The following is a 12,678-nucleotide window of genomic DNA, read 5'->3' on the forward strand; positions in this document are numbered from 1 at the left end:
TAGACCAAAATCAAAGGGACCTTAAGCTCTAACATTGAGCCCTGAGATTTCACCATAAAAGATCAGGTGCACGAATCTATGAAGATGAACTTTAATCCACTCCACTGCAGGAACCAGCAAGAATCCACTGGAAACTTCACGATTCCAGAAATCCCACAATTCTCAATGCGGTGTTAGCATCTCTTCAAATTCCCAGAGACAAAGAGAATGGGAAGAGGTAAAATCTAAAACTTATCCACATTGAATTACTCACAAGGAATTATTTTCACCCATTTCCATAGGGAATTGAACGCTGAATAGACTGAAAGCTTACACAATGTAAAGTTGAAATTGGACAAGGAAAAAATATTTCTTCTTAAATGTCTTGTCTAAATAGTTTCTGCTGCCCTCTAGAGTAGCAGGTCATGAGGACTTCAAAGCAGATATCTTAGAGAGGAATAATTAGAGATGAGTGTAATGAAGGATTTCACTCATACGACTTCTCGGCACAGAAAAACTTCCTAAACTTTTGTGAGTACTTGGACATGTAGTTGGTGGGTTCCCTGAACCAGGGGGTTCTGCTGGGTCTCCTATTGAGGGCTGTGAAGCCCACCTGTGCTCTGTGGCTCATCCTCATGTTGAACCCAGTGGTTCCCAGCCATGCCCTTGGCCATTGGCACAGTGGGTCTAATGGAAGTTTCCATGACTTTCAAATCAGTGCTCCCCTTTGTGTCTTATTTCATACCTCTCTGACATAAAATTGAACTCTTTGACATAAAATTGGATTCAGAGATCAGACTGCAAAATCATATTATTCTACTGTGGTGCTTCATGTTGAGTAACGTGATCTTTCTGTCTTGTTGGTTCCTCCTTTTAACAAGTAGCATTTTTCTTAACCGATCTGGAAGTTTCTAAATTCCTTTCCCTCATCAGCAGATCCCATGGAGGGGTATTGAATCAAAGACCTGAAGATTTTCCCCACTGTTTTAGTTTCCGGGGCTGCTTAAAGCGCTACACCATGACATGGTCTGGGAACACGTCCAAATTGAGGCATCATCATGATGGTACTTCCATGGCAAGGCACACGGCCACTTCTGCTGGGCTCTCCCTTCTCATCTGAGTTTTGTTGATTTCAGCTTCTAGCTTTCCTGGCTTTTGCCCCTCCTCTCTCGGTATTCAACTCTTTTATAAAGGACTCCAGTTAGGGGATTAAGATTCACCCTAAGCCATGCCTTAACCAAAGTAACCTTATTAAAAAATTATCCTTAAAATAAGTTCACATCAACAGGAATGGATTAGCTTTAAGAACACAATTTTCTCTGGGAGTACAAACAGTTCCAAATCACCACACCCACAATACCTGGGGTTAGATGTGGTAAGATTTGGGCTTTGGGGTTTTTCACCTCCCTACATTATATCCTCTAAGTCCGCATATTTAATGGTGTTGGTCTTAATTGGAAGTGGCATCTTTTCTACACTATAGCAAAAGAAAATCTGTGCTCTTAATCCACAGGCTCTGGCTTTGTATATTTTAAAAAGTAGGTAAAGAAAGTTGGAAACCATTTATTTCAGCAAGTCTGGCTTTTAAGCCCATTGTTTAGCTGCAGACATAGAAATCCTAGTTTGGAATCCAGAGACTACTTATTACATATTTAAGTAATATTTCTACTGTAATAATAGATATCTCCTCATTTCTGGACGTTTACCCTCTTCCTCAGGTAAACGACACTTTGAGGTAACCAGGAAGACTGTTTAGTCCACGTAAGGCAAAAGAGAAGAGACCATCAACACATTTTAAACCTATTATTCCATTTACTACTTTGTATATACCCACCTGTTTGTTGTTGAAGATTCTGGGGTGCCTGAAATCCAGGCTCAAGTCTCACACACCTTATATCTTAGTAGGAGGAACTTACACATTTAGAGAAATTTCAAAAGAAAGTGATATAAAAGCATGAGAGATCAGAGAGGGATTAAGCATTTCCTGCTGTGGGATTTAGGAAAGCTTTATAGAGGGCTAACATTTGGGCTAGATTCTGGTGAACGGTTAGCCAGGTGAGGAAAGATATTTCGAGTATGAAAAATGAGCAAAAGCAAGAGACTTGAAAGTATGTATTTCCCAGATAATAGGCTGTGACCAGACAAAGAGGCTTTAGTACTGAGTGAAGGATAGCTGACCGTGCCAAGGATATGCAAGCAGAGGGCAGGGTCCAACCCACGTCCAACATGACTATTGCCCCTCCTCTCTCGGTATTCAACTCTTTTATAAAGGACTCCAGTTAGGGGATTAAGATTCACCCTAAGCCATGCCTTAACCAAAGTAACCTTATTAAAAAATTATCCTTAAAATAAGTTCACATCAACAGGAATGGATTAGCTTTAAGAACACAATTTTCTCTGGGAGTACAAACAGTTCCAAATCACCACACCCACAATACCTGGGGTTAGATGTGGTAAGATTTGGGCTTTGGGGTTTTTCACCAAACTCCAACTCATTTATATATTCTTGAAAGATATCAACTTTCACAGGTATTAAAGTAGATCGCCTTCAAGTTATTTGACCCTACAACCTATAATCACAGATTTGCTCAGTAGATTTTCCCAGCGAGTGCAATTTGTAGCCTTTGGTTGGAGTTGTCAATAAAGTAGAAAAGTACACCATTGTTTAGAGACGGTCCCCTTTTATTTTTAAAAACAGCATGTCAACAGACTACGCAAAAAAAAAAAATTGGTGAAGGGTGAAATCCTCTCTTTGACCTCACAAGTGTAGAAATGCAAAGTGAAAGTTCCTATGAGAATCATAATGATCGAAAGATTTTCCTGGTCCTAGCAAGAATAAGATAGAAAATGAAAACAAGAAGAAATAGTACTGATTAAATTAAAATATACATACATTATTAGATTGTTTATTTATTTTTTATGAATTTATAAATTATGTAACCCTTCTTAGAGTTTTCTAAGTACCAGGCATCAGGGTAAATGATGCTGGTAATTCAAATATTACTAGTACAATAATGTCCGTCTTGAGAATCTTAAAGTCTAGAGAAGTAGCACTTTAAACATGTAAGCAACTGATTTCAAGGGCTTTACCCTTAAGAGTTCTGGGTTGTATAAATCTCACAAATCTAAATGTTTGACTTTCCACATTGAATCCTACTCAGACAGTACCAGGCTGTTCTTGGCCAGTGGAGCCACCTGGTGGACAAGATGCATAACTATGTTAATCACTGTTCCTCACTATTTGCTAAATTCTTCTCATTATTGTTTACTTGTTTTTCACAGTTTTGTTCAAAATACCTCTATAAAGTTCTCACTTCAATTCGTTTACTCCTTGCTTCTTCCCCATGGTTTTAATTCATTTCCCTCAATTGTATCAAAAATGAATTTCCTTTTTAACCTTCCTCGTTCTCTTTACTTCAAGCTGTTAATTAAATAAACAAAAAACTTTCGTGATAAGAGCACGACTTAAGCACTAATGCAACAACTATGTTAAGGAAAGTAAAATGGACCTATTTCCGATTAAATTGTAAGTGGAGTAAAAGAAGCGGCTTCATGTTGAGAGTTGTTTAGAATATCATGAAATGAACTTAGAAATCTCTGTATTTATTTACATTTATTCATTCTTCTTTATCCAACTTGAAGAACAAAGACCAAATGCTTTGACTTATTTACTAAATAGCATTGTTTTCCATACAGATATATAGAATTCAAAGGATCTTGTGGGCTGATTTCCAGACCATAATTTCTGCCGTATTTCCACAAGATAAAGCACAAAAACTTTCTAAATGCCAACTTATAAATAAATTTTAAACTAAAAATTTTCCGTTATGTAACAACTGATTTAAGTCATATAAAAGCGCCTTATAAATTAAGTCATTCATTTATTTTTAAAAATATTTATTAATTACCTTCTCTATGCCAGGCACAGTGTTAGGAACTATGAGAAACAAATCCTCTGGCTATATAATAAAGGTGTTGGTGAATTATTATAATATTGCTTGAACAAACCACTTCAAATCCTAATGAACACAAGTAGTCCTAAGAAATCCCTCTCATCCTTCAAATCTTATTTCTAATTCATTAATGCCTTTCATTAAGCTGAAGGTAGCTTATTGTTGCAAGCGGCATTTCAGGATCTCGTAGTTTACTCTTAATTTTATCATTTAATACTTAATAATGCAAATTTTTCATCCTGTGTTCCTGAAATTGTAACCACCATCAAAATTGGGCATCATGTGTACATCCATACATCCATTCTCATGTTTTCTGTTTATTATTATTTAAATTCAGGCTTTCACTATTTCTCATTTTGATTGCTAGGATTATACCCTAAATGGGTACTTTGTGATTTTCCTTCCCACTTTAATCCACGTTGAACATTGCTGCAAGGCATGATTAGTATATGCATAGCCAGACATAGACCACGTAGCAAATTTCAGAAATTTCCCTATCCTCATTTCTAAATTTACCTCTTGATATTTGTTTTGATCTAACTAACCTCAAGTTCAATGACTGCCTAGTTTAGCATAGGCAAGTTACTTAACACTTCTAAGCTTCAGTCTCTTTGTGCTTAAAATGAGGATAAAAGGACCTGCGTCATACATAGAATTGCTGCATGTATCAAATCAACATGTATATGTATATTTACAAAATGTTTAACTTAACGAAGTGATTGACTAATAAATGTTCAAAAATATTAACTATTATAATTTTTAAAACATTTTAGTTAGTAAGAGTATTAAGTAGAATGCTTTCTGACTCAAACTGAAGCCACCAAGTATTTACCATACATGGAAAGCCTTTGTATGAAACACAGAAGCTGTTTCTTCCTCATGGAATGCTCTCTCCATCTCAGCAAATACAAATTCTATTTATCTTTCAAGGCCCAGGTTTAATATGCCCTCATTTAGGAATCTGCCAATCCTCCAGGTTGAAGTAATTGCCTTTTGCTCTCACCCCCTGGGCACGGGAGCCATACCTCTCGTGTTACTTCTTTTGGTAACTCTATTTTGTCTTCTACTCAGTCTCCTTTTCTACAAGTATATTAACTCTACAGGGGAAATTATCTGATTTGTCTTGAATTTAATCTGAGAGCATAATTTCTCACTCTGAGTGTTTCAGACATCTCTTGCCGTGATGATGCTTTTTAAAAAAATCACCACAGAATTTAGTAGCTTAAACACATCAAGGATTTTTTCCCCCATGCTCGTGGTTCCTTGGATCTGATGCAACCTAGCTAATGTAACCTGGGCTCAGGCTCTGGCCGTCAACCAGCAGGTATCAGGTCTCTCCGTGTGTTTCTCATCTACCTTGGGCTGCATGCTACCTAGGGCATGTTCTCTCATGACTAAATGCAAGAGTCCATGAAAATGAGTAGAGGCATACAATGTCTCTGAAGCCTCAATAGGCAACTAGTACACTGTCTGCCCACATTCATGGGCAGAAGCCAGTCCTATGGCTAAGGCCACCATTAGTGAATCAGGGAGTTATACTACGTTCATAGCACGTGATTCTCCAAAGTCAAAGGGTAAAGGGGGGGTGGGGTACAACGGTGGCCTGGTGGCAGAATTCTCGCCTGCCGCACTGGAGACCTGGGTTCAGTTTCTGGTGACTGCCAATGCAAAAAATTAAAATAAAAAAATAGGCAAAGGGCATGCTTTAGTATTTCTATGAAGAGGGAATGGAAAAACATTAGGAAAAAATGCAAACTTACCATACTATGTTTACTACAGAACCCCCTTTGTTAAAGGGCAAGTATAGCCTATAATGGATTTTGGTAAAACAGTTCTAAGAATATGAGGAATCATTTAACAGGTTTATGGGACAGTAAAATGAAAAGATCTGCATTTTAGTAGATTGTTCTAGAAATAGTGGGGTATATAGATTGAAATGTGAGGGCAGATTGCTACTAAGGAAGTAATTACGAGAGAGTCCATGTGGAGCATGCAACTATAATGTGTACTGGAGTTTATGGTATAGATCCTAGAGACTTTTAAGTAGTAAAACTGTATGTATCTAGTAATTGAATAGCTGTTGTGGGCAAAGGAGAGGGAGATATTGATCACAGCTCCGAAGTTTACTCCAGGGTAATATAATTCATGTATAGAAAGACATAATCACTATTCTTATTCTTTAGATGTTTATGTAAATTAAGTACAAAGGACAATAGAGAAAATGTCTTGTCCTAATAAGTCTTAAGACACATTACAAAGCACTTTCATAACACATTTCATCTTACGGTCACTTTATGAGTTTGTATTATTATTGTGTGTTTATATATATATATAATTATTATTATTATTATTATTTGCATGGGTAGGCACTGGGAATCGAACCCAGGTCTCTGACATGGTAGGTGAGAGTTACCATCACACTGCCCTGTATTATTATTGTATTTTATGGCAAGGAAACTAAAGTGCAAGAAGTTACAGGAAGTTTGAGCAAATATATTAGACAGGGGACACTTGACCCTGTATTTCCTTATTCCATGTATTTCCATTGTTCCATAAAGTATCTTATTTTTCCAATATGTAAAATGAGAAAAATCACCATGGTCCAATTTGGCAGATTAATCTAAAAATCACCATGGTCCAATCTGGCAGAGACAATTGAAAGGCTCTAGGAAGCAATAATTATAATATCTATCCCCTGTAACCTTCTTCTGAATTATGCATTTTATCATTTTTCTGAGCTTTTCATTGTTTTCTTCCTCTTATTGCAATTACTACAGTATGCTACAAGAATGCAGAAATCACATTGGATTTTATTTCTATTTTTTCTTCTTCTTTTTTCCTTCTTTACTTCCTTCTAACGGTCCCCCTACCTATCCTTCCCATGCACTTTTTTTGTTTTTTGTCTGTCTTTTCTCTTTATCCTTTATTCCTTCCATCCTTTCTTCTGTAATACCTTCTTTCCTTTCTTCCTTCTCTGTCTTTGCTGTGATCTTTCCTTATTTTTATGCTGTTTCTCTTGGTTAAATAGTGTCTGTATAACCTGTTTATAAACTCCTTAAAGAGAGGACTCCATGTCAATGCCACACATTTCCCAAAAGTTCAATAGACTCTAATGGACTGAATAATTCAATACTTTTATTTTTCACTGTGATAGAAAACACACACCTCCTTTTTACTTTCTGTCTACCTACACACAATTCTCAAAATATAATACGTAATTTCCTGTCTTCATGTCTTCCTTCTTATTTCTTCCTCTTGTCCCGCCTCTTCAACAGAGTTGTATCCATCCTAGTTGATTGTCTTAGTTTGCCAGAGTTGCTCTCATACATTAATTTTAGAGTAACAATAGGAATTTATTAGCTCATGGTTTTGAGGTCAGAAGAATTCTAAGCTGATGATATCATCAAGGCTTGTTTGTGTTCTGGTGCTGGCTACCAATCATTGGGGTTCCTTGACTCATATCTCTGCCTCCTATCACATGGTAACATCTCTCTTTCCTTGGGGCAGCTCTTGCAGTGTCCGCTGACTTTCAGTTTCTTTCTGTGTGGCCTACTATAACATCTGACTTCCAATTCCTTCTTTTTATAAGACCTCTAGTAATACGTATAAAGACACCCTGATTCAGTTGGACCACACCTTAACTAAAAAGAGCATCTTCAAAACATCCCACAGGGCAGGGATTAAGATTAAGGACGTGTGTTGTCAGGGTAAGTAAATCAACCTACCACAACCATAAATTTTACATTCACAATACCTTCCTTATCCATTAACTGTGACTGCTCTAGGCTAGCCTTTGACAGGCCATTGAAAACAGCAATGTTGTTTTGGTTTTATAAATCTGTCAGAATGCAGTGTATCCGAAACCGGTTGACTTTTGCAGAGGGGGAAAATGTATTAACTTACAAATTTACATTTCTAAGTTGGTGAAAAATGTCCAAATCAAGACAGCAACAGGATGATACCTTCTTCATGAAGGTATGTGAGCTGGGACACCTCTGTCACATGGGAAGGCATGTGGCAGTATCTGCTTGTACTTCTCTCCTGGGTTTTGTTGCCTTCAGCCTCTCAATTTCTCTATGTATTTTCTTTTATCTGGGCATTTTCTGTTTTTTATCTTCTTAAAAAGGACCCCAGTAAGAGTATCTACCCTGAATGAGGTGGGTCACAGTTCAATTGAAAGAACCGAATCAAAATGCCCCCATCAAAAATAAGTCTATACTCACAGGAATGGGATAAACGAACATGATCTTTTCTGGGGTAGACACAGCCTGTAAAACATCACAGATGGTTTGGGCTGTGGAGGACTCCAAAAAAGTTGTTTGGAAAGCACATAATTTGATGACATACCTTTGGGTCTTCCCTTATTTCTTCCTACCAGAAAGTGGAGAAGCCATCAAGAACGAATAGGATAAAAGCCACACATTATAGAACATGGAGCCAAGATGTGAAAAGAGCATAGCCAGGTTTCCACAGTGGCCTGAACTGTCTATTCTCAGATTTCTTATTTTAGAGATAAGTACATCTCTATGTTAAACTTAGCATTACTGATACAACAATGCTTAAGTCTTACTTGTAGCATTCTTCCCAGGTTCTCCTACACATTAGTTTCCTACACCTTATATTCCCACAACATTTTGCTTTTAATTAGAATTTATTGCTTTTATTAATTTATATTGTCTGTTAGATTCTTAAGCCTTTGGTGTGCAAGGACTAATACCCTTGTAGGGTCTTCCTTAGTGATCCTGAACAGAGTCCTAAGTGTAATACAGGCTAAATGAAAGCTTTCGAAATGGAGTGGAGTGGAAATGTACTCAGTTCCTCCAGTCAATTGATAACAAGAGAAATATGCATGCAGCTGTTCTTTAGCAGTTCTCAACCAATGACCTCTATTTGTTGCACCGATATGCAGTAGTTCTGAAGTTTGGAGAATACATTTTTCCCCATACACTGTGGAATAGGGATTTGTTGTTTTGTCTGCCCTACATCCATTTTCTTGGCATCAGATATTCTATATTGAGTCATCTTCTTTCCTAGCATATTGATTTACCTTTTTGGGAAAGTCTTTCTCTACATTCTCAATCCAAATTTGTAGTTGCCAGAAACTGACACAGGACTCAGGTTTTACCACTCAGTATATACTCCACTCTGTGTTCATAGTGATTGGTTCGTGTGCAGTCATGTGACCTAAGACAAGCTAGGGGCACAGTTCTAGCATTTTGTCGGGTCTGTATAGAGTCGAAACAGAGGAAAGCAGAAACAAGAGATTAAGGGGGGCGGTGGGAGATGTGAAGGGGAAAGCCCAAGTCCTGATAGTGATGTCCTGCATCTAAAACATGACCCCTAAAATCAGACTGATACTAAAAAATAATAACTGTGTGTGAGCTTGGGCAAAGTTACTTAACCACTCTTGCCTTAGTTTTCTCATGTATAAAATGGGAATAGTACTAGTACCTTATTTAGAGTACTTTCCTTTTTATAAAGACTAAATAAAATAGCGCCTGTAAAGAGCTTAGAACAGTGCCTGACACACAGGAACTGATCAAGAAATGTTAACCATTGTTAATACAACTATTTTTATTCTTGGCCTTTGAGTTATGTGAGGCAATAAATTTTCGTTTTTGCTTAAGCTGATTTGAGTTGGGTTTCTATCACTTGCAAGCAAAAGTGTCTTGTCTAAGAAATCCTAGAATGAGCTGAGACTCAACCTCAAGGGATCGAGAAGAACCCTAGAATGGGCTGAGACTCAGTATCAGGGGATTGAGAAAACCTTCTGGACCAAAAGGGGGAAGAGTGAAAGGAAACAAAGTGTCAATGGCTGAGCGATTCCAGAGTCCAGAGGTTATCCTGGAGGTTATTCTTACACATTAAGTAGATTTCACCTTCTTATTCAAACTGTAATGGAACTGCCTGAAAATGTAGAGCTGTGTTCCAGTAGCCATGCTTCTTAAAGATGATTGTATAATGATACAGGTTTCACAATGTGACTTATGTGATTGTGAAAACCTTGTGTCTGATGCTCCTTTTATCTACCTTGTCAACAGATGAGTAGAATATATGGAATAAAAATAAATAATAGGGGGAAGAAAGGGGTATGGTATGTATAATTTTTTTTCTGTTTTCGTTTAATTTCTTTTTCTGAATAGATGCAAATGTTCCAAGAAATGATCATGATGATGAATATGCAACTATGTGATGATATTGTGAATCATTGATTATATATGTAGAGCGGAATGATCAAAATAAGAATGTTTGTGTTTGTTTGGAGTTTTTTGTATTAAAAAAAATTTAAAATTCAAAACAAAAAAGTGTCTTGTCTAATGCAATTAATAAAGGCATAAAGCCTCCTAGTTTATAGGTTACTGGCTGCCCAAATTCCCTCCTGTAGTCTGAGCCAGAGGGATTGACCTAATAGAATCTGGATCATCTGTCTCTCTTTAGTCAGTGTTTCAGCGTCTATCAATAATGTTATCTGTTGTCTCTTGCTCACCAATCCCTAGTCAGAAATATCTTTTTTCCTCATTGCCATCCTCTTCATGCATTAAAACTCTCCCTCTTCAGTGTTTCCAGTTAATAACATCTTTCATATAAAGAATTACTTTTCATAAAGGATTAAAAAATGTAAAAAGTAGGGAATCAACCATATAAGGAGAAATAAAATGAAAGAAAATATTATTTCTATAATCAAAACACATTTTCAGTTGCTTTTTTAAATTTCTTAAGTCTTAAGCAGGAAACTCTTTTCCAGTACTAGTTTAGAGTAAATATTATTACTAAGTACCCTACATGCTAAATAGCATACTTTTTGGATGTAGATTTCTGGAGGGATATGCAGGGGATTTGCATGCTTAATTCCCATTAGCACCTGTCACTGGGATTTATTATCCCAGAGTTAATTCTCTACTTACTGCAGCCAAGAAAAAGGAAGTCCTTGTATATGGATTTAAATGAAGGTTTTTGTTTTTCAAAATGAGATGAATTTCATGTCTGTTCCTTAACCACCTGCAGTATTCCAACCTTGAAAAAGTCATAGGTTAATTTTTGTTGGAATTGTGTCCAAATTTGATTTTATTCAACAACTAGAAGAGCCTATTCATAATTTGAAAATTTGTCTTGAAAAAAACGTTTTAATCAAGGACTTAGCTCAGTTTTAAAATCTATTGGCTCCCGTTTACCCAGTCAATATTCAGTAAATGTTTAGTAACCACCTACTATGTGCCAGACAATATCCTAGTTTCTGATTGTGAAGCTTTGAATATAATGAAGAAATATATTCCCCTTTGAGTAGCATATATCCTTTTGGAGAGAAGATCCATATGCACATACACCTATATATACAAATACACATGCACACATATACACGCATATTTTAGTGCTCTATGGAAAATCAAAGAAGTTGGATGAAATCTGGAATGGTGGATTGGGTACTGTTTTAGGTAAGCTGGTCAGTGGTGTCTCTAACCAGTGACATTTGGGACAAGATCTAAGTGAAGTAAATTAGCAAGCTTATGCTCAGAAACCAATGAACACTGCATTATCTCTTTCATGGAGAAGAAATGTGACAGTCACCAAAATACAAGTAGGATTATAATGCACAAGACAAGTTTCATCTGCAACCACAGATTGTTAGCAACTGACATGCTTGGTAAAGCCGATATGTGTTGCTGGTACTTTTCCTATCCTTGTTTTTGTGCTCTCTTCCTTTTCCACCTCAACTCTGCATACCACCTCTCAAACCATTCTCCTGCTCTCTTTAAGCTGAATTTTAGTACTGAAGAATTTATTCTTATCTTCCACTTTTTATTTCAAGGAATTAATTTCATATAATATCTGCCATTGAGGCCTTCAATGCTCCAGACGGGATATGTGACAAATTGAACCCTCTTCAATTCTCCTAGACTCTAAGAGTTCTTTCCTGTTGAAACTTTTTGGCAATGAACCAACAGATATTGACTGAGTACCTACTTAACATCAGGCTCTGTGTTAGGATTGGAGATGAAATGAAGAGCAAAACAAAGTCTCTGGCTTAAAAGAGTAATAAATTTTAGTTAGAAAAGATTATTAATAAAATTGTAAATGAGTAAATGAATAAGTTTTAAAACATATTAATATGATAGTGAATACGCATGGAGGTTTCATTTTTATTATTCAAGCTGTTGTCCTTCTTGGAAAATATTGTAAAGACAAATATGAAATAGAGCCATAATCCTTTCTGCTGTTGTTTTTGTCAAAAAATAATTGAGACGTTGGGGGTGCAAGGGTAGTTCAGTGGTAGAATTCTCACCTGCCATGCAGGAGACTGGGGTTTGATTCCCAGACCATGCACTTCCCCCAAAAAACAAAGCAAAACAAATACATTCAACAAATGGTGCTCCAATAATGGAACACTTATATGGAAACTTAATGAAATGTGACCCTGCCACACAGCATACAAAATAATAATAATAATAATTGACAAGTTATGAGTGACCTAGATCTACACTGTCTGACATGTTAGCCACTAACCATATATGGCTACTAAAATTTAATTTTAAATTCAATTCCTCCATCACACTACCCAAATGTCAAGTGCTCAGCAGTCACATGTCAAATGACTACCATTTGGGAGAGATCACAGAAAATTCTCCTGGACAGCACTGTCTAGATATCATGATGATGATGGGAATCTTTCTTCAATTGTAAGACTAGCAGCTTATTATTTTATGTGCCAAGCACTTTATGCATGTTTAACTCTTTAATCCTCACAACA

General features: G+C 36.6%; 1 long non-coding RNA gene across 1 annotated transcript; it reads left to right on the forward strand.

The window, feature by feature from the left end:
• The first annotated feature begins 7,322 nt into the window (after positions 1-7,322).
• LOC143668235 (uncharacterized) lies at positions 7,323-8,505 on the forward strand. Its single transcript, XR_013168357.1, has 3 exons — positions 7,323-7,413; positions 7,522-7,639; positions 8,311-8,505. It is a non-coding gene; the product is annotated as an uncharacterized LOC143668235 (long non-coding RNA).
• Positions 8,506-12,678: the final 4,173 nt, after the last annotated feature.

Source organism: Tamandua tetradactyla, chromosome 24 (genome assembly GCF_023851605.1).
Source record: "Tamandua tetradactyla isolate mTamTet1 chromosome 24, mTamTet1.pri, whole genome shotgun sequence".
Taxonomy (NCBI): Eukaryota; Metazoa; Chordata; class Mammalia; order Pilosa; family Myrmecophagidae; genus Tamandua; species Tamandua tetradactyla.